Source organism: Primulina huaijiensis, chromosome 7, assembly GCF_012295235.1.
Source record: "Primulina huaijiensis isolate GDHJ02 chromosome 7, ASM1229523v2, whole genome shotgun sequence".
Classification (NCBI taxonomy): Eukaryota; Viridiplantae; Streptophyta; class Magnoliopsida; order Lamiales; family Gesneriaceae; genus Primulina; species Primulina huaijiensis.
In genome coordinates this window covers 23,778,961-23,784,265 of record NC_133312.1, presented here as the reverse complement: position 1 = coordinate 23,784,265, position 5,305 = coordinate 23,778,961, and positions in this window count along the sequence as shown.

Genomic DNA, 5,305 nt, shown 5'->3' with positions numbered 1-5,305 from the left:
TCTTACTTCATTTTATTTTCTATTGTTTTTTTTTTTTGAAGTCTCACTTGGTTTATCCACATCTTTCAACACCTAGCTCTTACAATACATTATTATTCTTAGTAACTAATTTGTCTAATTTGAAATAAAACTTCTGATATTTCTTGTTTTGTTCTCTATATGTTTAGACATATATTTTCACGGTAAACTAGCTAAACTCATACTTGAATAAGTTTTCAGCTATTTCCTTTGGACACATACAAAAAATTTACAATAATAAAAAAATTTCTGTTCAATATTATGCTCACACATCTTTCATTTATTTCATGTCCCAACGTATTTATATTCCACAAAAAAACCTATTGTTTCCATATTTTATTCTTTCACAAAACAAATGACAAACACTACAAACTCAAAATTATCTATGTTGCGTTATATTTTAAGTTATGCATCACTCTAAATCAAATAATAGTAATTTACGTTTTCCTTCAAAGGTGTTTGATAATTGTCTCTCAAAATAATAAAAATTTGAATGAATAAATAATAAATCATCAAAAACAAAACAGACGAATCAATTATTTAAAATCAGATGATAGAAATCCATCTTATTATGCTTAAATATAAATAATAAATGGTGAGAAAGATGAGCATATATCTATATATCAAATCTAAAATGTAAATTAAATTTTTTCGTAACGCCCGAAAATCAGTCCACGTAGACAGCATGCATGAATTTTAAAAGCTAAATTTTTATTTTAACTTAAAAAAATATTTATTTTAAATATTTTAAGAATTATTGTATTTTTAAGGTCAAGTTTAAATTAATTAGTGGGAGCAAAGGATTTTATGTATTTTATAAAGTATTTTGTAAATAGATATTTTTAAATCTTTTAATTTAAGGCCTAATGATTTTATTAATCTTAATGGATCTAATTAATCATTTAAAAAGCTAGGCTTAATTAAGAACATTAATTAAGTGTTTAGGAAACCTTTTTAAATTCTTTTTAAAAGAATCTTACACACACCTAAACACACACACACACCCCCCTACACACATCGAAACACACACATACAATTCACGTAATTGAAGGAGAGAAGAGAGGAATCGGCCAAATCTAGGGAAGCTTGCAAGGAAGTTTTTGATATTTTTTCTTCTTCGTTCTTCGATCTTGTTCCTCGTTCTTCCTTCTAACAACGTTCACCCGACTCCCTTGCAACCCAAGGTGGGTTTTCGGTGCGGTTTTTGACAAGAAAAAAGGGAGGAAAAAAATAAAAATCGTCCTCTGTTTGTCACCGACTTTCACCGCTTCGGTATTCGTATTTCGAGCGTTTTAAACGCAAAGACACGTTTCCAAACCTTTTTTTGCACCATTTAAATCATATTATGTGTGTTTAATCATGTTTGTATGAAAAATATGAAATCCTCTTTTTATTTTTGTTTTTATGGCATAACATGAACAAAACTTGAGCTTTTGTGTTTCTAAACTTATGGTTATGATGCACAAAGAGACTGCTATGGTAGGGTTATGGGAATAGACGTCTTTCCACATGTTTAAGGTTCCTTAAGTGCATGTTTAAGGGCTAAACATGATAGGGGGTCATGATGAACGAAAATTGAGTTTTAAATAAACTAGGGTTTTCGAATTTGGGTGCTAGAAGGGCAAGGATGTGTGCTACATAGACATCCAGAGGCCTTAGGAGGGGTGTATGATGGTCGTAGATAGTCTAAGGGACGGTTGGTGCAATGGCTAGGGCATGGGACGCTAGGGGTTTGCCACGCAAGGCTTGTAGGTGATGGTTTATGGGTTGTTAAGGGCTTGGTCATGGTCCTAGGACGGTTACATAAGGTCTGGTTGGGTCGGCCAAGGGCTAAGGTCGAAGCAAGTTAGGGTTTGTGTAAGCTAGGGTTTTCGAAAATGAGCAGAATTTTCCAGCATGGTTCTAGGCTTTTTCAAGGGTTTTAATTGGATTTATTTGCGATGAAAAAGGGTTAATAAGGTGTTAATAAGCTATGGTTCAAGTTTGGTAAAGTTTGGTTAAGTTTTGAGTCGATACGGGTTAAAACCGACACGTAAGGTTAAGTTTTAAAAAGAATTGAGAAATTAGTTGAGGAGCTTAATTTTACGTCTAAGAAATATTTATGGGTATATTTTAAGGTTTCATGTTAAGTTTAGGGATGAAAATTTTATGTTTAAAATTTGAGAAGAAAATATTAAGTTTTGATCTTATTCGGGTTAAAAACGCGTCAAGGTTTATTCATTAAGTCATTAAATCGAAATGATCGGGTTTACATCTAAGAAAAATATTAGAGGACAAATTTAAGCTTATACGATGATTTGGGATAGGCTCGAGTCAATAAAAGTAAGAAAAAGTCAAAATCGAGAATTTTAAGGTCCAAGATAAAATGGTCATTTTGCGTCTCGGGTAGTTCGAAAGGCTTGGCAGTGCTCCGAAAGATCATAATACATTCTAAATGATATTTTAAACGTTTATGATGAAAATATGAAATTTTATGACTGTAACAAAAAGGATATGATATATGATTTTTGGGAATATCGTGAGGGAAAAGGCCCCAGAGGGAGCCGTTAATGGGTAAAGGCCCCAGAAGGAGCCCAACGATCGTATTTCCATTTTACGTTAATTGGTGCCTTGTGCTCGTCCCATGCGCAATGGTGAGCTAAGACTGATCAGTCGACCAGAGGATAAATGCTAGTCACTTTCATGGATCAAACTTCACCAAAAATGATAAATGATTGACAGATTTACTATTTGACGATTTATGATTTATTTATGATTAGTGATTACAAGTCTATTTTAAATAAACGTATGATTTTAATGCATGTGTCTGTATGTGTATTATTTGTTATGTATGGTTTATTCATGCTGAGTCATTAGACTCACTAGGTTTGGATGGTTGCAGGCGATAACGATTTTGAGGGAGGCGCTGACGCTTGAGTGGATCGGGTCCGACAGTACACTCCCGAGGTACATTTATTTTCCGCATTAATTAGCTTGATAGTTAAAGTTTTTAAATAAAGATTTTGAGAATGATTTATTTTGAGATTTTAATGCTTTACTTTAAAGTTTAGTTTTGATCATATTAATGGTTGACGTATGATTTTTGTTGATTGACGATTTAGGGATTTTATGCACTTGAGATTTTAAATGTTAAATTAATTTTTGGATTTCGGAAATGTTGAGTATTTTAAATTGCAAGTTTCGAATTTTATAAAAAAAAATTAGTAGGATTTTAAAGTTAAAAGTAGTGGACGTTTCATATTTACTTATATATTTTTTATTTTTAAAAAAATTACATTCACTTCGACGTCATATTCCAATTCATGGGTACGAACTTTGATTTAAAATCATATTTGAAAAAAAAAAATGAGAAGAAAAAAAGAAGGAATGAAGAGAATCCAGAATCAAGAAATATTTCTATTTCATTAAGAATCAAGAAATAACTATATTTTTTATTTTTTTTAAATACACCATATTTTCTCAGTATTTTCATCGACTCAATAATATTAAAAAATCTATTAATTAACAACCCATTATTTCATTCAATCGTATAATTGCTTAAAAAATCTATTAATTAGCAACTCAATATTTCACTCAATCGTATAATTGCATAAAAATAATAAAGGATAATCATTATGTATATATTTTTATTTGAATGAAAAAGAAAGAATATGATCTCAAATCTAAAAAAAGTTAAAACATAGAAAAACCATAAGAGTCGTATATAGTTTCTTGAAATAATATCAACATAACACAATGATAATTGAAAATAAATTAAATAATTCTACATATACAATCTCGAAGAAAACAATTTTAACACGTGTTATATAAAGTTTAATTATTCGGAAAAAATTGAAGAAACAATACATATCGTCATTATTGGTTGACAAAAAAAACTAATTCAAATTACCTGAATCATAATATGAAATAATTATAAAATGAAAAAAACATAATCGAATATATCTACGTTATAAGAATAATAAAAAGAAGAACATGTATTATAGTTGCATAAAAAATCAAGAAAATTTTTATCGATAAATAATCATATCCAAATGAAATTAAATATGATTTTTAAAAAATTTATTGCTAATTAAATGTGTTTATTAAAATTGTTGTGAAATGAAGTATTATAAATCATTATAATCAAATAATTACGAAATCGAAATTTTTTGTGATAAATAATTTACCTTGAATATGTTTTAATTTAAATGACTTTTTATTTCAGTTGAGTCGAATCTAAAGAACAATATTAGAGATTATATTCCTGAACATTTTTTAAAAAAAATACACAAATTAAAATAACAAGAAGACATATATATGGATAAATTTATTATTGATGAGAAATATAACATAATCTAATGGATATGAATCCAATTCATGATTCAATTTTTGTACGAAAAAGTTAAATTTATCTTTATTAATATAAAATCTATGTATCCAACAAATAAAAAATAGATGGATAAAAACTGAAAAACGCACATTAATTATACATAGATCAATCAAAGCAGTACATATTAGACTAACACTGATATGATTTCGTCCATTTTGATTGTTTTGTGAAATCGAAGTTCATTAACTCATTTGGCTCAAAAAAACCCAACACCTTCGCATGAGAATGAAAATAATGATCATTGTCTATAAAAATTTATTTAAGTTAAAGCTGTAAATTGAAATTATACATAATTTAAATATGATAGTTTTTTTAAAAAAAACATGACCAAAGTCGGGAAACTTCTAAGTCTCCAAGGCAACATATATAATAAAGAGATTGAACCTCGAAATTCGAGATGTAATTATGGAATTAAATCGTCCAACCAAAAATGAAGAAATAAGGAAATTCAAATTTTAATATCCGACAAATAGAAAATTTACAAAAGTACGAAATAACAGTAAAAGTAATACGTTTAAGTGGATCGACTCATCATACTTACATTGAAATAGGATCCATACAAGAAAAAACATTTGTCATTCGTTGGTTATTACCGGCATCCCAAAAACGTTTGGGTCAGATAAATATAAAGTATTTGTCGATATTCCATCAACCCCTCATTACCTTGCCTTTCAATAACTTTTAAATTTTTTATTACTTTTTAAGTGGATCGACTCATCATATTTCCATTGAAATAGGATCCGTACAAGCAAAAAAACATTTGTCATTCGTTGCTTATTAGCGGCATCTCAGAAACGCTTGGGTTAGAGAAATATAAATTATTTGTTAATATTTCATCAATCCCTCGTTACCTTGCCTTTCAATAACTTTTTTAATTTTTTTATTACGTTTTCTTCAATAATTTAGGTACACATCTAA